The following is a 24,780-nucleotide window of genomic DNA, read 5'->3' on the forward strand; positions in this document are numbered from 1 at the left end:
AAGAATAACTCTTACTTCAGAGAGGTATCAAGAGTCATTAATATTCATGGAGCGTCTCTGTATGCACAAAAGGAAAGTGATTAGGCACACAATTGTATTCTTATGTATTTTATGATTTTGAGCTGTCGTATCTATCTAGCACAAACGGTTTTCTCAAAGCCATTTTTCCTTCAAAATTAAAATAATACCAGCTCTTCCCAAAGCAGCAACTAGTTTTCAGTGGACAATATCACATACAAACAGTTTACCATATTCCAGAACTGACATCAGGATTTATGTATTTTAATTGAATAGATATGCAACAAGCCTACTGTTAATTTTCTACATGCATTTTGAACAAATTCAGAATAAGCTAATTAGCCAAAATGCTTCACTGCAAAACTACAAATGGTATTCCATGAAGTAAAAACGAGAAATTAATCCAAAACAACATATTATATACACACACGAACTAATCAGATACATACATCCACACTCGTGCACACATACACCCCCATACACAGAAGTCACTACAGATAAGGCCCGATCTTAATTGCATTTGAAACACACATGAGACAACGTGAAGTTCTTTGTCCTTTCAGCTGTTTTCAAGATCCAGTCACAACAGATAAAGTATGAAAGTTATAAAGTTATTTGTAGCCCTAACAAATGAAGGCATGTTTCAAACAGCCAGAATTGCTTAGAATCTGAATGCCAAACTTCAGGCTCAGATACCAGTTTCACAGTATCTTATTTTACAACATCAAATTCTTATTTTTCAAAACTAGAGCTCAACAGTTTCGACCCTTTACTCTCCACTCTTCTCATGAAGCTCTGGAACTGCCCTTGAGGAGAAGTGATCTCATTTGTACATAGACCTGTGATCTAGGGTTCAGAGGTTAAGAGGGGCATAAGGAGGGCTGTACACTCAGAACAAGTATTTTTCAATACAAAATTCCTGGATAAACAGGTATTAACACATCAATACTTCTCCCTGCTACTTCTTTATATTAAATAACAGGTGAGAATTTTCTACCATTGTTAGGAAGGAAAAAAAGAGAGAACAAACAGCAAATTGATTGCTTCATGTTCTATTTTGCAGCATCTGTACTTTTCAATGACTGACACATAATTGTCTAAATTTAAATTCAGGATTATTGTCGGAAAGCCAGATATTTGAGCTTTAAGGACTTCTACAGTTCTTCTGTGGAAAGAGGTTTAAGTAGCTATAAGAATTGTTAAGAACTTTTAATCCAGTGTTGCATATTTACATGAAATATATGTATAAAAACATCTCCCACACAAAATCCCTACTATCCACTGACAGGTGCGCACACGAATTGTTCAAGTTATATCTGCTGGTGTCCTTAGGCAAGCACTTTTAAGTGATTACCATAGCTGGTATACAAAATAAAATTGAAGCTAGCTTTTCAAAGCCTTAGCTCTACTATGCAAATAAAGAAAAATGTTTTTCTTCCCTCAAATATTACTGGTGAAAATGTTTTTAACCATACTGATCTTTCAAAATTAGAAATCATATATGACAGAAGTCAATATTCCTTCATCTGCACAAATCTGGTGACCAGTCTTATCTGCAGACAAATATAAACAGCTTTTCAGTGCTTAAACAATGAATAGTTTAGATAAATTATGACAATTTTCCTTAAAGATGCAACACTTTGGTCAAACACCATTAGAAGCTGAATCACATTTGCATAAACAAAATCTTAAATAAATAAAAAAAACAAACAAACAGGTATTTCAAAGATTTATTTATTTATTTTACAGGGCTAGCTAGAGCTAATGTTATACAGTGTGAAAAAGTAACCAGTAGATGAAGAAAAGTACTTTTCCTGCAGTAGATGCTTTAAATAAATTAAGCATTTAGAGGAGTAGTGGTGGTGAACTCCTACGTATTAATGCTATATGGTTATCTCCACAGATGTCTTCGTAGAAAAGAAAAAAATATATAACCTTTCACCTTCAAGATGAGATTTGAACAGCTTGACGGTAATCAAAACATTGTTTGCCCCAGCTGAGAAAACACTGAATATGCTGGTTATTTGGACTGCAGGTTAGCATCACAACCACCACAAGCAGAGTTATGTACATAACTGATAAATGCAAAGCCTCTTCTACAGAAATGATCATCCTTTCAACAAAAAAACAAACCCACACAGAACTCAACCAGTGGTATCACTTCTCAAAATTCCTTACATTTCTGATGCTTATATTTGGACACTCTACCATAAAGAAGAAAAGATAAAATGGGAACATTTAACAAATGTGTCTAAATTTCTAAACATATCACATCATTTCAGATGTTATTCAATTTTACTCAACGTGTGGTGAAGAGATTACTTATTCCAGATTTTTGTGTGGTTTGGGGTTTTGCTTGTTTTTTTGTTTGTTTTAATTCCTTGTATGTGGCTCAAGATTTCAGCTCATTTTTTTCTTTGTCCCATACACTGCAAAAACAACTTTAATTTCACAAGTAAGATTTCACATGCGACATTAATGAGAAGATATATGGGCTTCCTCGTGCTTCCCAGGTTATTAAAGAAGACCTGAGAGGAAAAAGACAAAGGCAGTGTGATGCAAAAGCAGACACTGCTAAAAATGAAGGCTGAGACAGGAGTTCAATGCAGCATTTGCTTTTCCCCTCTAGTGGAGTTAACCCAACCATTGCTGTTAGTCCCACAGGGGTTGGACGAATTTTATTTTGCAGTGTTTAGAGTGATACTATGAGAACTATTAAACAGCATAGGTCTACACTGAAAATAAAAAAATAAAAACAGATTAAAACATATTCCAAATCCAGAAGGGAAATACATATAGGATGCAAGCTTAGCCACAAATCTATAGAGAGTTGTGCTTTTGCTTCTCAGACAGCATTTACCAGAGGGTTCTCTTTAAAAAAAAAAAAAAAAGTTATTGAAAGAGATGAAATTATTTGAAGTCACAATCTCCCTTTTCCTAAAGGTTTATCAAAAATGCAGAGTATTTATGAAGGTGAGGGTGAGGTGAGACTGGGCTAAGTCTAACTAAAAAACCACTACAGCTAAAAGTGACAGTTCTGTGGCTCCATTTCTATTTCTTCCTCTGCATCGCATATTCACATGACTTCCATTGTTTCAGCTTTACCACAGCTTAGCTTTTGGTGCTAAGATAATTACAAAAGCTTTCACAGTCAGACTTTGCTATATAAAAAGAGAATTAATTTTATATATATATATATATATGGAACTAATATTTTATTGTTGTTCCAATTAATATTTTAACAGTACTGGCCCAATTTACTTAAGTAATTCAGAAAAGCTTCAAAAACACAGGTAACATTATTTTAAATTACTTTTAAATTTTTTTCTAGTATCTTTTGGAAGTGCCTATCTTATGCTTACCCTTCCATTTTTTCTCTGGGTACTAAGGCTTCAACCTTTTTCAAGAGTGAGTTGTGGAGAAGGCCTTGTGAACACCCTTAAGAGGAATAATAAGTGAGAAGTACTTTCAGTATCTCTTTCAGGGCGCGGGGGTTGAATTTTATATGGTGTTTGGGGTATTTTATATTTCTTTATGTTTCACAGTCTGAACCTGCCTATTCTTTCTCATAATGAGGTTAAGTTTGAAAATGAAGAAATACTTCTCCAGCTTCTGTTGAAAGAAAAGGCTATTGTTTGTCAAGCAAAGATCATCTGTACATGCCATTGAGAGAGCTTAAGAAGGTAAACAGGGTAGGCAATAGCAATAGGTAGGCAATTTGAAAACTAGGCAATTTTTCAAAAACATAAAATCATATCAGACTAAGGCAAGATCATGCAAGTCCTTAGACCCTGCATTATCAAGTCAATACAAAGGGTGTGGGTTTTCGTTTTTGTTTTTAACCACAAAAAATATAATCATAGAATCATAGAATCATAGAATATCCTGAGTTGGAAGGGACCCTTAAGGATCATCAAGTCCAACTCTTGATACCGCACAGGTCTACCCAAAAGTTCAGACCATGTGACTAAGTGCACAGTCCAATCTCTTCTTAAATTCAGACAGGCTCGGTGCAGTGACCACTTCCCTGGGGAGCCTGTTCCAGTGTGCAACCACCCTCTCTGTGAAGAACCCCCTCCTGATGTCGAGCCTAAATTTCCCCTGCCTCAGCTTAACCCCGTTCCCGCGGGTCCTGTCACTGGTGTTAACGGAGAAAAGGTCTCCTGCCTCTCGACACCCCCTTACGAGGAAGTTGTAGACTGTGATGAGGTCTCCCCTCAGCCTCCTCTTCTCCAGGCTGAACAGGCCCAGTGACCTCAGCCGTTCCTCGTACGTCTTCCCCTCCAGGCCTTTCACCATCTTCGTAGCCCTCCTCTGGACACTCTCCAACAGTTTCATGTCCTTTTTATACTGTGGTGCCCAGAACTGCATACAGTACTCGAGGTGAGGCCGCACCAGCGCAGAGTAGAGCGGGACAATCACCTCCCTTGACCTACTAGCGATGCCGTGCTTGATGCACCCCAGGACACGGTTGGCCCTCCTGGCCGCCAGGGCACACTGCTGGCTCATATTCAACTTGCTGTCTACCACGACCCCCAGATCCCTCTCTTCTAGGCTGCTCTCCAGCGTCTCATCGCCCAGTCTGTACGTGCAGCCAGGGTTTCCCCGTCCCAGGTGCAGGACCCGGCACTTGCTCTTATTGAACTTCATGCGGTTGGTGATCGCCCAGCTCTCCAACCTATCCAGATCCCTCTGCAAGGCCTTTCCACCCTCATTCGAGTCCACAACTCCTCCAAGTTTGGTGTCATCAGCAAACTTGCTCAAAATACCTTCTATTCCTACATCCAGATCGTTTATAAAAATATTGAAAAGTACTGGCCCTAAAATGGAGCCTTGAGGGACCCCACTGGTGACCGCCCGCCAGCCTGACGCAGCCCCATTTACCATAACCCTTTGGGCCCTGCCCGTTAGCCAATTGCTCACCCATCGTATGATGTTTTTATTTAGCTGTATGGTGGACATTTTGTCCAGTAGGATCCTATGGGAAACCGTGTCAAAAGCCTTGCTGAAGTCCAAAAAAATCACATCAGCTGGTTTCCCTTGGTCCATCATACGGGTGATCTTATCATAAAAGGAAATCAGGTTAGTTAGGCAGGACCTACCCTTCACAAACCCATGCTGGCTGGGACCAATGACTGCTTTGTCCCCCAGGTGCGCCTCAATAAGTTCGAGAACCATCTTCTCCATGATTTTACCAGGCACTGACGTGAGACTGACAGGCCTGTAATTGCTAGGGTCTTCTTTCTGACCCTTCTTGTAAATCGGCACAACATTTGCCAGCTTCCAGTCTACCGGGACCTCTCCAAATTCCCAGGATCGTTGAAAAATAATTGAGAGAGGTTCCGCGATGACGTCCGCCAGCTCTTTCAGCACCCGGGGATGAATCCCATCCGGACCCATGGACTTGTAGGGATCCAGGTGGAGTAGCAAATCCCGCACACGTTCAGGGTCGGTTGGGAGTTTGTCATCCCCACCGTCCCGGTCCTCCAGCTCAGGGCACCCTGGGTCCCGAAGCCCATCATCGGCATTGAAGACAGAGGCAAAGAAGGCGTTAAGCGTCTCTGCTTTGCCTATGTCATTGTCTGTGAGGAGACCTTCCCTATCAAGGAGCGGCCCTATGTATTCTTTAGTTCTCCTTTTTCCATTCACATATCTGAAAAAGCCCTTTTTATTTTCTCTCACAGACACAGCCAGCTTCAACTCTAGGTGTGCTTTGGCCACACGAATTTTCTCCCTACAAACACGAACAGCATCCCTGTATTCTTTCCATTACACCTGGCCCTCCTTCCAGTAGCGAAACACTCTCTGTTTCCGCCTAATCTCCATTAGAATGTTCCTGGTCAGCCACGCCGGCCTCCTGCCCCGCCTGCCTGACTTGCGATATTTAGGAATTGCCTGATCTTGTGCTTCTAGGAGGCATCGCTTAAAGAATGACCAGCACTGGTGGACATCGAGGCCTTCAAGAGCAGTTTCCCAGGGGACCTTGCTGACTAGTTCCCTGAGCAGCCTGAAGTCCGCTTTCCCCATATCTAGGGATGAGGTTTTGGTGGCACTTTTCCTTCTGTCACCGTAAATTTTGAACTCAACCACTTCATGGTCGCTTTGACCAAGGTGGCCACCAATCACCACATCTCCCACCAGACCCTCTCTGTTTTCTAGCAACAGGTCTAGGAGGGCACCTTTCCTAGTTGGTTCCGTTAGCACCTGCACCAAGAAGTTATCATCTAGGTGCTTCATGAACCTCCTGGACTTGCTCGTGTCAGCCGTGTGGCACTCCCAGTTAACGTCTGGCAAGTTGAAGGCCCCCATAAGGACAAGGGGAGTTAATCTCGAGGCCTCTCTTAGTTCTGTAAAGAATAATTTATCGGCGCTATCGTCCTGGCCAGGCGGTCTGTAATAGACTCCCACAACGACATCCCCTTTATTCGTTCGTCCCTTGATCCTTACCCAGAGGCTCTCAACTTTGCCATCACCGACCTGAAGTTCCACACAGTCCAGCCCCTGCTTCACATACATCGCCACCCCACCACCTCGCCTACCCTGCCTGTCCCTCCTGAAGAGCCTGTAACCATCTATCGCAACACCCCAGTCACAGGACTCATCCCACCAGGTTTCGCTTATGCCGATGATGTCGTAGTTGCGGGACTGGGCCAGGACTTCTAGCTCATCCATTTTATTCCTCATACTGCGTGCGTTCGTGTAGAAGCACTTCAGGTGCGTCTCCTTACACTCAGCACCTTGTGGATCTGCCCGAAGGACCTCACTGGCACCCAGCCCCTCTGATTCTAGCATACCTTCCCTTAGGTTTTCACCGGCGTGCCTGGTTTTAGCCCCTTCCCCCTTCGACTCTAGTTTAAAGCCCTATCTATCAGCCCTGCCAACTCCTGACCAAAGATCCTTACCCCTCTCCGAGAGAGGCACTTCCCATCCGGTGCCATCAGGCCCTGTGTAGCATAGACCTTCCCGTGATCAAAGAACCCAAAGTTCTGCCGGTCACACCAGTCTCGAAGCCACGAGTTTATGTGAACAGCACGCCTTTCAGCTTCGATCCCCCCTATCGGAAGGACAGAGGCAAACACAACCTGCGCCCCTGATCCTCTAAGTAGTCGCCCCAAATCCCTAAAGTCTCTTTTGATCGCCTTCGGACTTCTCGTTGCTACTTCATCGCTACCAGCCTGAAAGACCAGTAGCGGGTAGTAGTCAGTGGGCCGTACCAGGCGCTGGACTTTCTTGGCGAAGTCTCTCACCCGAGCCCCAGGGTTGGGGGGCTCTACACGTTCTACAGGGTTACTCATCTTTGAGATACGATTACGATATCAGTTAGTGCAAATCAGAGAAATCTGAGCTATGGGGGATCAAAGTCAGTAAGTCTATATGATTAAACTTGATTTTAGCTGTCCTAAGAAGGAGACAAATACTGTTTCCCAGGTTGAACATCGTAGTTCTGCATCTGTTCTCCATTTTTTCTGTTCCTTCTGCAGAAACAGAAGCAAATACTCTAGTCTGGCAATAAAATAAGGTAAACAAGATTTATGAATTGAAACTTCAGTAAGGAAGCAAGGAATTTGCCTTTGAATCCACACCAGAACATAACCTAACCTTATGCTGCTTTGGCACCAGCATAAGCCCGCGATCAAGCTCATAACTTGTACCAGCTTCATGTGTCACTTCCAGGTTGACTCTGTCTCTACCATATTTAGTATAGGCTTGAAAATGTGCTGTTAGATTTCAAAATCTGTTTAAAGCTAGTCATAATGGTTGGAAAGACAACCTTGTCAAAAAGGATTTTAGTGAAATCAGAAACCTTGCAGACAACTGAGACCTGTGTGCAATACTATTTATTTTAATATTACCATGTCAACTACTGTATTTTAAATTTCTACATGCTTAACTAACCAACTACTAAAGAAAGACAGATAAGAGATGTAGGAAAAGACAGTAGTGTACTGTGAAGATCTATACCAGTATTTCCCTTGGCTACACATGAAGGGCATATGCTATTGTCAACATGGCTGCTATTATTTTATAATGACTTGCCTCACATTATGACTCACCTTGCGGTATTGTGACACGATGGATGAGGCAAAGGTAAAGTACTGTGACACACATTCATTGGTAATACCTTGTGTGGAGGTTTTACATTAAAAACTCAGTATTCTTTTAATGACCATTTGGCATCATACATATATACTCGCATCTGAATTTTTGCTCATACTAATCCTTGAATGTAGACTTCTGTAAATGCAAGAGAAAAGCTTGGCCTGCATAAGCTCAGTTTAGGTTCCTTTTAGAGATGCATTGCATGTCTTGCAAAGTTGTGAGATAACATTCAAGTCTATTTTGACCAGTAATCCCTAAACAAAATTTGGATCATGGTATCCTTTCATAGTCACATAAAAGGCTACCTAGAGAGAGTAGATCATTAAATTTTATTCTAGCTTCATTACAAAGAAATAAAAGTTTTAGACATATTTCTCTATACAACTACAAAAAGCCTGCTGACCTGGTATTGTTTCAAAGATGTTACTGTCTGTCTTGGTGTACAGCCTTCTATCTTTATTTCTCATCTGTGGTTTGATGTAGAAAGACCTTATTAAAGAAAAGGTTAGACTCCTCAGCTTTGCACCGATAGCAATTAAATTCATGGCTTTGTTTTCTTACAGCTGAAGCTTTCCTTTCCATAAACACTACCTCCAGCAGAAAACGTCCTTACTCACAGAATTACATATTTAAAAAGTAGTTTTACTTCTATTTGATTTCCTAGTGTTTCTGTATACTCTTCTCTACATACTTTACAAAATATGTCTACATATTAACACTAAGTGATGACACTGGCTTCTGTCATAGTGGGGTGCATTTATTCAAACCGTGATTTGTCAAAATTTAAACAAGAAATTAAAGCCATTTTGTCCACTATTAGGGAAGAAATGGTACAATTACACAAAACCCACTTTACAGGTTTCCAAAAAAAAAAAATCAAAAAATAAAGCAAGTCAATCTGGAATTTGATTTTTTTTTTTATATATATTGAATATAAAGTAAGGTCGAAGACCAAACTTTAGATTTCCAGCTTTCATACTACATTTCTAATATTTTTAGCTAAGAACAATTTTAAAAGTCTGGCAAGAATTACACACAAATGGATTTTTGGGAAAAAAAAATAATATGTTTTATGCCAGCTTGTTACATTAAAGGGCAGAGAATTTCTACTCCAAGAGAAGAAACATCTTCATGCACATACATACATGTATATATTTTATATATACACACAGAACACTGACTAGATGCATTCACGCAACAACTGCAAATGCGTTCAATTTTTCAGCTTGATATTGTTTAAAAAAGTAAAATTAGTTAATAATGAGAAATCTACCTTACCTAGTTTACTTGTAGAAAAGTTATCTTCTATCTCTTAAGATACTACAGAACTTTAATTCTTTCCTTCATAAGAACATGTCAGAACTGAAATTTCACATTCAATGGAATTTCAAAATATCACCTAAACAAACGACCTTGTGACAACTTCAGCTATGTCAATCTACAAGCAGTGACAGCCACATCTCTTGGCTGCAGGGCATTCATCACTTTCAGCAACTGTGTTAAAGAAAGATACTGGCAAGAAACACCTCCATAAAAAATCTATTTGTTCAAAAAAAAATTCTGCACCCTCCAATGGTAAGAAAATTATCTTTATTTGAAAGAGATCTAAACCAAAGCAAGGCAACCGGAATCCAACACAGCTTTTAGTATTTCAAGATTTTTTTTCTGCTTTCATGTCATCACTGTCCTTGATTAAAGTAGAATGAAGGGGGTTGATTAACTGCCCTAACTCTAATTTCAATTTGTTATAATCTTTTTGCTTTCTCTCTGTGTCTGTTGGATACAGTTTTGTTGCTCATCTAATGTATCTGTCTTCCCACCCCAAAGCAGATGTGTCCTATCTATAACTCAAGACAGGTGCCAGACATACCAAGATGGCCATATAAGCAGTAGCATGTGTGTCAATCATTACTATTAAGATGTCAAAATAAAGTTATATGCAGGTCATCTTTTACAGCTGAATGAAAGAACACAGTTAAATATGTAATTTCAGTATTACCTTAATTTTTGCTGATGGATTCTGGTACTTAACTGTCAGTATATACACCAAATAGAACTAACATTCAAAGTAAACATGGAATGAATTCACAATTTGGGTAGTTTTAATGATTCTGCAATCAGATTTATTTCCTGGAACAGTAAGTCCTTTTACAGCAAAACTCTCTTTGACCTTAGGTAAAGTTCTGGGGATAAAAATAGATTAAAAAAATACAATCAAGCTGTACTACTACCAAATGACAGCTTCTGTCTTGAAAGACCATTTACGGTTTTATGGACCATATTCTTATCATATGGATAAGAATAACATAAAACAATTACTCTCACAATTGTTAGATATTAAAAACATATTCCTGCTCTGTATTATTTCATGTCAGTAAGAAGCAGAAAGCTTTAACCAATTTTTGATTGATTATCTTCCAAACTAAATAAAATGATTCTTTGATAAACAGAAAAATTTACTTGTGTTTGTATTGTCCAGTTAGTGGCTTTTCATAGGATCATTTTTGAGATTATTTCACAATAACTGAAGTCATCTAGACTATCTAACTGAGAACAGTGACTAAAAACAAATACAAGCCTAGAAAAAGGCTACGCCATGAGTGAAGGAAGATAAATATTCTGATGAGAGACAAATTAAATTAAAAGTTTGAATGCCCTGTTCTTTTGGGTGGTTTGTTTCCTCTACTTATGACTTTTAGTCAAGTGATTTCTGGGTATGCAATGCTCCATTTTGGTCACAGGAAAAGTTTTTTCCTTAGTCTCCTTAGCTGTCAGTCTACTCCTCCTTGTAAGCAGTCCCTTTGGGTATACTAATCTCAAACCACAGTAAAGTGCTCTGATTTTTATGTCTCCAGATCCTCCCTGCTCCACCATACATTTGTGAAGATTCTGCACAGTCCTGAATTCATACAGGCTCAGATGGTATGTGGAGGAAGAGCAAAGTTCTCCCTGAAGGAAGTTTTACCATCTCAGACTGAAAATATCAAGAAAATGTACAGCAACAGCAGGAAAGTACTGTGGAGTGAGAGACCCAGACAACATAGGAACTCCAAGCACAAATTTATTGCGAGAACACACTTGTTTGACTTTCCAGACTGGTAAACCACATCAAAAGCAACAGCTAAGTTCATCTGTAAATAATATATCAGATAAATATTTGTTCAAAGCATTTCATATTTTTGAGAAGTGTCACTTATTCAGTTAAGAAAAGGAAAATAAGAACTGGAGAAGACTGGTTAAGATCACTATATTCATAGCAGAATAACAATTTTAGATTATATTATATATTGTCATTTCAAAAAAGCACAAATAGAGTGGAAACACTACAGTAATGTATTAGCAGTTGCATAGAAATAATTGCAATTCTATATAATTAAAAATAATTATTCTCAGTTTCTTTCCTGCTTCTTTTTTCTTCCTCATTTTTGGTACTAAATAGCAATCAATTCTAAGTTTAGTAACTCCACCAGGAAATTTTCAACAAATTGCTCCTTGTATGGTTGCTTGAAATAGCAGGCACAAACTTGATTTTGCTAGTCTCCCTTCCACTTTAGGTTTTATACTAAACAACACTGTGATAAAGAAATTTCCTTTCCACACACAGGACAGAAACATACAGCTACAATTGTGCCTGAGGACTCTGATATTACTCAGTGGGTTCAGTTAGCCTCTGTTCTTTTTGTAAACTTGTTCTAACCCAAATATTAAAGTATAAGTAATTTGCAGAAAACTTACATACTATACAAAACAAATATAGTTTATATGCACTGAAAAACTGTGAGAAGATCTGTTGTGATTCAGTATGACAGAATTGTCCAAAGCACCAAAAGAGTTTTACTGGTGGTTAATTTCCTCACTAATTACATACCCAAAGTGTATTTTCAAAACCCATATCTGGAAATAAATAAATATATATATATATATATATATATATTTATATATATATATTATTAGTCTTGGAAACTTATAGTTTCCATAGGCTTACGGAATTCATTTTATAGACTGAAGATTTCAGAAGAAGTATTAAATTAGAAAGAAATTTGTACTGTGATACGTACCCCATTGTGTGAAAGGAAGACATGCTTGTTTTAATGATTTGCAAGTTTGAGAGAGTTTAACCTAAATTTGCCTCTAGACTTTGACTGAGAAACAAAGAAGAGAAGAAAATACTCTAGGCTTTTCTAAGATTATTTTCAGGTTGTGCAATTTCTGTAGCTTTCTACCGTTGATGGGTAATCAGACCATACTCTGTCGGACTCAGACATTAAATCATTTGCAAGCAGGAGGTTCCACAAGATTCACATAGTAGACACAGGGAATATTATTATTTTTGATGATATTATTATTCCTGCCCTGAGAAAAGAGTGGGATTAAAGTACTGTATACATTTGCTAGGCAAGACTAAATTTGTTCACGAGTCAGTTCCAGTCTCAACCTGTGCATCTGAACAAGCTGGATTTCCTGCTGCTTCTCAAAATTAAGTAATACAGTACAAAGTGTCACTCAGAAAATAATCTTGAGAATGACTCATTTCTAGCCTCCCTAGCCAATAAAGGTTTTGAGAGGAGGAAGGACACAAAAATTTTCTTTTAAAAAGAATAAAATAACTCAGAATTTATATTCAGATAAAGATGTCAAAAGTTATTGGTACTATTGTTCTAATTCTTTTTCCAGAGTTATGAGCTTGGACAGTTTCTAAACATTGCTGTTGTTTTTTGTTGTTGTTGTTGTTGTTGGTAGTGGGTTTTTTCTTTTTTTCTTTTTTAAAAGAAAACAGGTATATAAAAACTCCCACTTAATCACTTCCTAGAAATGCATTATTCTTCCATTAGATATATTGGCAGGAAGTAAAATGAGCAGCATTTGGATATAGATTTTCACCTTTATGACTTAATAAGCTAATTTCACCTTATAACTTCACCCACTGTTATTGCTTCTGTTAGAAGCTATAGTCAAAGTTCTTTCTCTAATATTCAAAATATATTTTCTTAAAGTCTCAAAAAGTTACTTAATGTTAAAACAATTAACTACCAGTCACAAGAATTCTCCGAGATGCAAAGTCCACATGTACATTTATGGGCTACTATAATAACTTAAGTGGCCCTTATAATAAATGGGCCAAACTATCATTGCGTAAATTGGAACATGGTTCTTTTGCCTATACTGCATGCAATGTATCACTAGACTGGACCAAATAGGAAAAGAATGGCAAGTGATTACATATGTGGACTACAGTTCATTAAAAACTCTATTTTTGGTAAATTATTTCTTTAAATCTCTAAAGAACCATCACCACAACAATTCAAAACTTTAGTTGTTCCAAGCAATGCAGTGACCACTCAAAACCACTTCAACTCCTTCCTTTGAATAAGGATCTTCATTAAAGCTGTCAACCATTGCTAATTCAGCAAGGGTGTCCTGCTGGGTGAAAGTAAGCAAAAACAGCAAGAAGCCGTGAACCAAATCTCAAAGAAAGGGATGTTCTAGTTACATTTATAGGTCAGATAAAGTATGTTATAAACCTTCAAGAAAGTTATAAACCTTTCTTTCTGACTTGTGTTTCATTGCAATCTGCTATTCCTCTCAAGTCCACTGAGACAAATGGTCAAGAACTCTGGGACTGCATGATACCTAACGTGCAATACATGCTAGCTTCAGAGAGCTGCAAGTCCTCCTAAAAAAAAAAAAAAAGTGCCAATAATTTGAAGCGATGTATTACTGAAGGTGGGAATTTCTTACTAAGTACTTATTATACTGAATACCTTATTATCTAGGCCAAATACCATGCTTGAATTTATTCCCAAGAGACACAGATGTGAAGGGTCTTCGTCCCAAAGGCCCTTTCAACTTTAAGAATAGCCTAAATCACAAGGGTGGAGATTTAAAGAGGTCACTCGTGTCAAAGTACGTATTTGTCTAGGCAGACATTCAAGTCTTCAATTAACTTCTCAGCTTAAAAGTATAGTGCCTGCAGAACATTTTTAATTATCTTGAAGAATGCCTTAAATTCATTTGTCACCAAAGACAGAAAGGTACCTCCTAACTCTAACCTACTCCATGTAACTGAGAAATGATCTCATGAAGGAGAGGACAATGTCTCAATGGCCTTAATTCTAGTGTTAAGTAAATTATCGTATGCCAGAGAGAAGAGAATTACAGTCTGTTTTCAGCATCTGTACTCCCCATGATAAAGCTGATCCTTCCTGAGTCTGAATGAGTGCCCAGTCTTCAGAGATATCCCTAAGGCATCTTGGCAAACTCAATCTTGGATATTGAACAGGTGCCAGAGGGCACCAAGAACTTGAAGAAAAGGAACTGGACAAGAAAATCTATTTCAGAAAAAGATTTAAACGTGAGAGACCTGACACAAAAGAGTACTTACAAAAGGATCAACTTTCAAAATCACATGCCTGCAGAAGGTGACAATCATGGCATGGTTCCTGACATTGCTGCTGCCAAAGGAATCTTACCCATTGGCAGACCAACCCATTGTGGTCCACAAGCAGGAGCTTTTGGTTATAAACCATGACCTATAGCTCCTTTCAGGGTCTAAGAGCAGCCATTTTAACTATAAACAGAAATCAATCTATATCCTGACGGGGCATGATCTTCTAGGTTCCCAATTTCTGACAGTTGTAAAGAACTCATGAGAAAGATTAAAAAAAAAAATCCTCAACAGAATCAATCTACAAATCCATATGTTCCAGGTGCATAATGACCAAGCAATTCTGGAGCTGTCAAGGTCATAGTCAAATTAATAAACTTGTATTTCAATTTCTTGCCCCAATGCAAAGAGAAACTAAATATGTTAAAAGACAATCATAGCAGTGAGAATAAATATAAAGAAATTCAAAGAAAATATTTTTAAGTAGGTCTTATTCAGAAATCAGATTACTTTCAGTGAATATATTAAATCAGGATGGGAAGACACAATGAAGGATGTGGACTATTCTCAAAAATATGTATACACTGCAACTCATGCTGAGCAAAACACTATCACCACACTGCTACAAATCTTCCTGAAAAAGGTCTAATATAGGAGGCTATGCTCTTCTCTGGACCTTAACTACCATTATGGCATGTATCTCAGCAAAATTGTTGAAGAGTACTCAAATTCTTCTCAGCAAAGAAGTTTGCAATTTAACAAGTGGATGTATGTTTAGGCAGTTCTTTGATTCTTCCTTTATGTTTTGTCATCAACACACTGCCATGGTGTTACCTTCTGGAATAGTTTGTAGTCAACCCTTCAAAGCTATCTTTCACCACAATACACTGATGATGATTCCCCTCTTACCCCCAGCCAAAGTTAGTTCTCTAAGTGGAATTTCACCAGGCACAGCGTGGCCATTTCTAAGTATGTATTAGCATACTGTCAGATACCAAGACAAATATTTTGCCAGAATAGAAATATTTGGTCATCAAAAAGAACTGACTATTTAAACAGCAGCTTTCAAAATAGATGCAATTTCTTATTACTGTCATTTTCCCTTGTGACACTAAAATCAGGTCTAATGTATTTATATTATTTATTCAATGCTAAAAAGAAGTCATCCTCTGCAAATTTGAATTTTGCCTTTTCTGAAGAACTTACATCCTAGAGGCAAATTCACAGAATGACTGCATACCTCTTCCCCTTGCTCTATTCCATTTCTCTACCACTAAGATTTCCTTGACAGTTTCTGACTTGTTATACAAGTCATTTTACTCACCATAGTAGAATTTATCACTTCAAATGCAGGAAAGACCTTGCACTCTTATGTTAGCACTGAATTGCTATACTATCATAATATTTTGTTCCTCATTTATTCAATGAATTAACATGCAAAGATCATCTCACAAGAATACACTAAACATTTTCACAAATGACTGCAGTTGTTCTAGATCACCATCTACCTTCACACACACACACCACCCCCCCATAGAGAGGAGTGATAAAAGCCTTGATGTGCTTTCCCTGTGGACATAATACTTCTATCAAACAGATGGATAGATTTCCTCAATCTTTCTAACAAGAATTAATGGAAATTAAAAAAGGATTTATTGACTGATGGCAGATGGCTGAAGGATTTTGCAGAGGTGTGACTCAAGTAAATTACAACAGAAGCAAATTCAACCTCTGGCTGTGGACAAAAGGTTAGTTCTGCATTAAATTAGGAGCATTCTGCTCGGTTAGATGTTAAAAGGAAGGAAATACTTTCATTTTTACTTTGTCAGATGCAACCATGCTAACACTTCAACCATCCCTTGATCATCACACATACTGCAAACCTAATTTGTGTTCTTAGAAAGAAGCAAGTTGAAACCCTCATGATAAAATACATTACGCTCAGACTTAAATAGCAGCTGCCTGTGTATATACTTTAAATTGCCTCTTGCAATCCTAGCTTTTCTCAAGCAATGGTCTCCCCCTTGTCTACTAACAGGTTCCATTGTTTTTTGTTCTTCATAAGCAAAGTAAAGGTGAATAAAGCTAGAAGGAAACACAAACAGTTGAGCTTTCTGTTTCAGTGTTACTCCATCTCCCACAGATATGAAGTCATGTTAGGATGCACCATACTTGATTTGTTGTTATTCACAAATCAAGAAAAAATGATTTCTTATCAGCAAAGACTGAAGAGTCATCACCTCCCTTTTTCTTAGATGCCTTCTGATACCAGTTGATTAACTTAAGTCTCTGCCAAAGGTACATATTGCTACTCCTGAACCTTCAACACAACTGCACAGCTATGGAAGACCACCAAGCAAACTGCCTGTTGGCTAACGCTGTCTGCACAAATGGCAGGGTACTGTCACAAACAGTTCACCCAGCCTAGTAAGTACGTGGTGCTGTAATTCCTATATTTTGCTCGCTGCCAAAAGTTTTTCGATACAGCTTTCACGTGGTCAGACATAATATAGGGGATTCTTTGCAGTCACATCGTGCTCCCAAGAAATACCAAAACACAGGTAGCTGAATGACCTTCTATAGAAGAAAGATATTATTTTAGCAAAGGATGATCAGCCCAATATTTCAGCTGAGTGTTGCTTATTGCAGAAGATGCATGTTTGAGAACACAGGACAAAGAAAATATGAGATGTAGACTTTATACAGGCAAACAAATAGAAAACTAGAGTCCTGGGTTGAAAACCACTAAGACTAAAATTATAAAACACAGTCTTTACATTCTCATAATATTTTATTACTACATGAAAATTTGATATTTTTTTCTTTGATAACAATTATATGCAAAGACTGTCTCTGCAAAGATAAAGATTATTTATGCCCCAAAATGTTCAATTTAAACAATCTCCATTAAATACCCTAACAATTAAGTATTTTTCCTAATCCGCAAAGGCCTTTGTAAACTATGTAATATTAAGTTACAGACTGAAGTGTCAGATAGTATATACTAAAAACAATTTGTTTACAGATCTCATTAAATGTACATGTTACTTGAGAAAGAAAATAAAACACCACCTTCTGTTCATTGCTATATTTAAAGAAACCAATGAGAATTAATCTCCATTCCAAATCAACCAATTTAAAATGTCTTTCCGTCACGACAGCATAGTATTCAACCAGTATCAGTATTTCATTATAAATTATTGTCATGGTTTTTGGCTGGGACAGAGTTAACTTCCCTCACAGTGGCTCACACAATGCTGTGTTTTGGACTGCTGAAGAAAATAGTGGTGACAGCATGCGGATGTTTGAGCTGTTGCAGAGCAGCGCTGGCCCAGAGGCGAGGCCTTCCCAGCTCCTCGCGCTGCCGGGCCAACGAGAGGCCGGGGGTGCCCCAGGAGCTGGAGGGGACCCAGCCAGGACACCTGGCCCAGGCTGCCCAAGGGGATGTCCCACACCGCCCGGCCTCACGCTCAGCCATGACAGCCAAGGCCAAGGAGGAGGAAGGGGGACGCTGGGAGCGATGCCGTTTGTCTCCCCTAGAAACCGTCCCGTGTGAGGAGCCCTGCTGGCCTGGAGCAGCTGGCACCTGCCTGCCGGTGGGAAGCAGCCAGTGGGGCCCAGTCAGGCTTTGCTTCATGAGGCTTCTGCCTTCCCCACTGAGCTGTCCTTGACCCAGCCCCTGAGCTCTCGCACTTCTACCTCTCCCTTTCTCTCCCCATCCCACCTGGGCAGGGTGGGCAAGTGGCTGGGTGGTGCCTGCTGAGCTGCCTGACAGGGCTGCACCACAACCAATTATCTTTTTGTCTGTTTTTATGATGCATTTCATTTTAAAAAGCACCCTGGAAAAAAGTTTAAGAGATGTTGGGGCACTGGTTTACTTTTGATATCAATTTGTTATTTTTTTCTCCAGAACAGTAGCATATATATATCTGTGCAACCTATATGAAATACATTTCCTCATTAAGAAAAAAACTATATGAACAGTTGAAATATAACCAGGGGGAATTTGAGTTTTATCTAGATAATAATAATATTAACTGTGATTTCAACATGTTAATGATTTCCATGTTCTAGACCTTAGATGAAACTTCCCTTAATCAGCTTTACTCAGGGCCAATTGCAAAATTAAACTTAAAATGACCTCTAAGAACTGTTATCTCATCTTATCACTTATTTCCAGAAAATTAACAAGAACATTCACAAGCAAAGCTGTGTCCAAAATCATCCCTTACACCTCAAATTATTAATGTACTTGTCAAAAAAAAAAAAAAAAAGTAAATACACACATTACCAATCATACCCAGACTCATTCAACAATTCAAGAAACACTAGCTGGATTTTGTGATTGGCTGGCAGAAGACAACATTCCAATGAATGCTGTGTAATTTGGAGTAGTCATCCCTAATTTCAAGTGCAACGTGCTCAACATTTTTTTTCTTTAGCAAAGCAGTGTAGATGCTTTAAGAAATTGAATGGCAATGCACACAGGTAAGTTGAAGGATCTGGCCAATCATACATCCATTAAAAACAAGATTTAGCCAATTCGGTCAAGAATGATATCGCTGTTCTGCTGCAAATAGTAACATTAGTGGGTGGAGTCAACGACTCAGTCACTAAAACAAGAACACTTTTGAAATTATCCATCAGAATTAAACTGAGTTGAAAATTACATCAATTTATTCTGCCAAACAACAGTCTTGCTTTGTGTGTTTAGTCTACAGAGCCAACAGAAATGCAGCAACTTCAAGAAAATGCAATTAAACTGACAGAAAATGCAACCTTACTATCATTTAACGCATGAAGGTATTTAAACACAAGCATACACAATGAAGTTTTAGCTTTGGCAGAGACCACAAACTTCTACAAGCTTAAAATTTAAACCAAATGAAGAATCAGCTTACAGAATTATTTTCAGCTCTTAATGGGCCCATGCATAAGACTGCAGTATTAAAAACTGATCTGCAGAATAGGTTTGTGAAAACTGTAGCTAGAAAATTTAAACTTGTGGTTCTTACTATCTTGGTGGGAAGATATATGTTATTACCACAAGTCTAATTGAATTTATACACATTTAAATGCTAAATTTTACTAAAAATTTAGACTGCTATTTTTCAGTTACATCTAAAAACAAGTCTATACCATTTAGTTTGTCTTTACGATGGGCTTTTAAAAATGAAGCAAATTGGAAGTCAAGCCATTGAAATATTTAATGCTTAATTGAACTTAATGAACTTTAAATGAGATTTTGAACAAGTGCATGCAGGATGAAAACCTGATTTCTGCTCATTGCTAAAAATATATTCTGACAGAGCATTCATCTTGAATAGATCTAACTTATCTTTTGAAGACTGTTAGGATTCTAATTAATTTTTACTCTAATAATTGAAATAGATCTTTCTTAGTTACTAGATTTGTAGTGTATAAATATATAGTTAAGTATGTTAAATTGTGAAGTCTAAACAAGACAAAACACAGCATTTAGCTTTCTTAGGTAGCATTTTTGTTGATTAGGAAAACCAAAAGATATAAGTACAAGCCAATCATGCTTAATTTATACACAAACAGCTTGGAAGAAATGTATGATTTACAGCTGAAACAAGTCCCCGCATTAATTATTTGGAGCAGATTAGTTTATGAACAAGCCAATGATCATGAAGTCTGGAAAAAAGATGCACAGAACAATGAAACAAGGGACCAAAAGTAGTTTGAAGTATTAATCAGGAAAGTATGGTATGAGAGTGTTTCTTGTTTGTTTTTTGAAAGCATTCTGCCAAAGCATCTATATGATACTGGTTTAAAAATATAGTTTAGCTAAAGGTATTTATAATTAAAATCAATAAATTTTCAGAACGTTTCATGCAAACTACTGTTTTCATTGAAGCTCAGATAGTAAGAACTACAGTAGGTAGTCATATTTTTATTTCATGAAAGAAAAGCAACACTGTGGGTAAAAAACAGATTATCTTGCTCTGAATTCTCAGCAAAAGTATTCACTAAGCTTTCCTACACACACAGCAATATCCTTTAAACTTTCTTCAGCACTTCTTGACCTCCTGAAAATGTCTACTCCCCTCCCCATTCTCATCTCTCTACTATTTTTATTCTTCCCATTTTACTGAACATCGTGTTGCCCAGGAATTTGTGTTGCAAAAAGGAGAAAAAAGTCAAAGTTCTTTCAGTTTTTACTATACTTATGAGAAATCTGTGTACTTGATATTCATCAATACTAAGTCAAAATCTTGGCTTGAAATTCAGGACAACAGTAGATGGATTAGTTCAAAAATTCACATGGATGGAAAAATTAATCTGTGTTCTGGTATTTCAGCTGCTGAAGGAGAATTGCATGCTGTTAGGAAGAAAACAGTACCTTGGTCCTTTTTGTCGGCGTCTCTGACCTAGGCATTGGTGGTTATGGTGCCTTTTTTTTCCCCTGTACTGACATCATCAACTTTACTATGAGATTTCTGACTGCTTGCCATGTTCCTGTACTATTCCCACCTCTCTTTCAAATAACTAAATATAGGTCTAGGTGGGTCTTTGGAAAGTCACCCTTAATGATGTTGTACATAAAGATGTACATTTCGGCATTCCAGAAATACCAGAAGTATTATGAACAGATTGCTTAAAGTTTTCACCATATTAATTAGTTTTAAAATATTAAAGAAAAATGATATAGTCATTTTCAAAGATTAAAGCTATTCGGTATCAAATTCTCTAGAAAAAATAAATCTTTGATTAAATTAATTATTAGAATGAAAGTTGCAGTTACTTTTTCCCCCTTGGATCCTAGAAACAGGCTAAATGCTTTAATGTTCTTCTTCGTTACTTGGTAATGGGAACCTATAGTAGTGTTTCTACTTACCTAGTGTTTCCTGCATTCAGGTGAACATAGCCTAGAACACCGATAAAACTCTTCCTTTCTAGTCCAAATTTTAATGAGAAGAGATACCTCCTTTTCAAGCTTTTTACAGAAGTGATACAATTCTATTTCAAGCATCACAGTAATCTTTGCAGTTGAGGAAAATGTAATCTGAATTATTTACCATTTTTAAATTTTATGGTTCAAAAATTTGATGAAGCCAATGTTCAAAAAAAATAAAAAATAAAAATCATCTGATGACTACAGAAATTGATGGGTTTAATCTATCTATATTACTGGCTAAATAAAACTATTAAAAGAAAAACATCTCTTGATTCAAACCAGTGTGTCCATGCTATAATTTTGTCTTGAGAAGTGACTACCTGCCAGTTCCAGAAGAGGATAGAAGAAAATATATGTTTGCCCTCTTATCTCCCAGCCTACATTAATTTTCAGACATTTGTGTACCACTACTGCCTCCCCCTCCCTCCTACCCCATCTACTCTGCTAAAGATCTTTCTAGGCATAGGTTACATGGAAGCATTTTCATATTTTTTGATTATCTTTATTGCCCAGTAAAAAACCCTAAATATAATTCTAGAATTAAGCCTCTGGAACTAGGAAGAAGAAATGTGGAAGACTTAGTTAACGGCACTCTATAATCTGCAAGGATGGACACCAGACAAAGTCATCAGAATGCAGCTTGATTAAAACGCAGTTGGCAGACAAGAACTTGTTGTTTTAATCAGTGTCTATTGATTTTATAAAGTTAAATAGCACAACTCCAAAAAAAAAAAAAAAAGGAAATAGACTTTGAATGACCTGCTTCAACAAAAACCTTGACCCAGTAATCAAAACCAAAAAAAAAAAAAAAATCACTTCACAACTATTAAATCTCCATTAATAGGCAACTTATAATAACCCATTAATGGGCTGCTCTTGGTATTATAGGAAGAAATGATGTAACACTTCATCAAAAGAAACACTGAAACAGCTAGGATAAAAATAGATTTTTGGAAGAGCATGATGTCATCTTTTACCTAGCATTTAGAATTTACCAAGACAAGGTATTCCTAGAGACAACTGACTTGTAACAGAGAATTCAGAAACCTCCCAGAAGAGTCTCATAAGACAAAATTCAGTGTCAGAGAACACAGAACAACACAGAGAACTACTCAGACAAATACCACAAGCTAGGATGATACCTGGTATATGGGAAAAAATAAAATTTAAAAAAAAAAAAAAAAGGCAGCAATCTATTAAAGCACTTTGCCTGAGTTAAAAGGCTTGAACGTAGTATTCTCAGCATGGACAAAAATGGTAAGAAAACATTTATTGACAAAGAGGAAATTACAACGAGTAATCAAGAGGAGTATCAGCAAGCCACCAGTCAGTGAATACCCATCTATATACCACAGCCTGTAGGTTAAACTCACGAGTGAAAGCCAGTATTTTTGCAAAAACACCAATAGTACCAAGAGGTACACCACAAATGGGCAGCTGTGCAAGACCCACAAAGCACTGAAGAGTAAGATGACTGCTACTGAAAAACACGTGTGTGAATGACATTATGGTATAGTAGTATAAGACATATTTAGCTAGCAGTCATTTTGGTAACTTGATTGCATGTCTGATCGTAGAATGTTTATTACCAAAAAAGTCTCAACATTCCTAGCTCTCGAAGATTACTATAAGTATCCCACTTAATACTTCTGCCAAAAGGAGAAGAAATCATTTTCCTCTGTACTTAGGACTGTAAAAGTACAAAATAGTACCATTGAATCACAGATTGTCACCAGCTGACATTTTATTCAAGAAAGAGCAGAAGTATGTTTGCACTGTTAGAAACTAATGTCATTCTAGGCCTGTAGAGGGATTAAAAAAAAATACAAGGCAATAGAAAAAAAAATATATGTGATTTTGGGTTTAGGTACTACCATTTATTTCTGAAAATTGTATCAATTACTCTAGCAAGCTGAATGTTGCAAAGATACAGGAAACACCTTTACAGAAAGAGAAAAACATTTACTTTCAGGCCCAAGAAAATATTTGTTTTTGTTTGATTTTTCACTATGTCCAGATGGACTGTGCCATCATAAAGACTCAGCAAAACTTATGGATTAATTACACCCTGTCAATAACAGTACTGGCAACTCTGAGATCTGCGTATCCCTTTGACGTATGATGAGACCAAGCCAAAATTCTTATTCAGTTTAGTTAGATTTTTAGTAAATAGTCTATATTTGTATTACATTACCTTCAAAGGTCTTAGCATGAAATCTAACAACTGGAACTCTCCACTGGATCAGCAATAGGAACAAGGACACAAACTCCGTAACTTTTTTTTTTTACTTATAATACAGAAAAGTGAAATACAATGCTGCTAAAATAAACTAGCATATGGAAAAGATACATTTAAAGCTTTAGACAAAAGAACAAAAAAATGCTTAAACTACTCTGCTATCTGAATGGCTTGTGAATTATACTATGAAACCTCTCTCTTTAACAATGCTGACTCTCTTAGTGTCCTGCTCTCCTACACTTTTCTCTTATAGCAGCAAACTGAATGGCTTTGGGCTGACAGGCTGTGCTTTGGGCTGTGAAGCGCCCAGCAGTGTCGCTGTGCCAGAGGAATGCCGTTCTTATGGAAGGTCACAGCCATAGAGTAAAAGGGATGCTGAGGTCTCTCAATGCTTGCATTAATCCTATGAATGGCTTTGATGACTAAGACTGAGACCTTAAATTTCAATTGATATCCAAGCTGTGACCTGGTATACCAAGCCCACTACAGCAAGGGAGGTGCTGCAGTGCTGACTGTCGTCATTAACCAGGCTGCTGAGTTCTAAACATATTGAAGCATTTCTCAGAGTTGAGACTTTTATATCTATATACAGTTATCTATAATTGAACTTGAGTCATTCATGGATCATCAACTTTGGGGCCACATATCTTACAAAATGTGTCATCTTTCAGGTAACTTCAGATGGATGTTTTTCCCCCTCTATTAATTTTAAGCAGACATTACTATATGGTTAGTAGTATCAGTGAGGATTCCATAGGTGTCTTGAGGTCCTCATAACTCAAGGACAGGAAGTATTCAGTGATCAGAAACATTACAAAAACATATATATATATATATAAATACACATATATGTGTGTGTGTGTGTGTGTGTGTGTAAATATAAAATCTCCCTTGGAGCTCTGACCTTTGCTTCACTGTTCAGCTTCAGTTTGCTGCTTGTACTCCAGAAGCCAAGATCTTTTAGCCACTGAGATTCCAGTTGTAAAAGACATATGGATCCAACTATAATCAGTACATTGACATCATTCAGAGTACAAGAGTGAAAGAAGTTGCGTTACCAGGATATTTTAAACATTGAAGCTGAGTATTTGTTAGTTAAAGAAGCAAACTAATTCG

The 24,780-nt window shown here is 37.5% G+C and overlaps 1 protein-coding gene across 4 annotated transcripts in view; it reads right to left on the bottom strand.

Annotated features, from left to right (window-relative positions):
* FSTL5 (follistatin like 5) overlaps window positions 1-24,780 on the bottom strand; it is a 333,504-nt gene that overhangs the window by 127,320 nt on the left and 181,404 nt on the right. The gene's annotated exons all lie outside the window — the stretch shown is intronic.

This window comes from Anser cygnoides, chromosome 4 (genome assembly GCF_040182565.1).
Source record: "Anser cygnoides isolate HZ-2024a breed goose chromosome 4, Taihu_goose_T2T_genome, whole genome shotgun sequence".
NCBI lineage: Eukaryota > Metazoa > Chordata > Aves > Anseriformes > Anatidae > Anser > Anser cygnoides.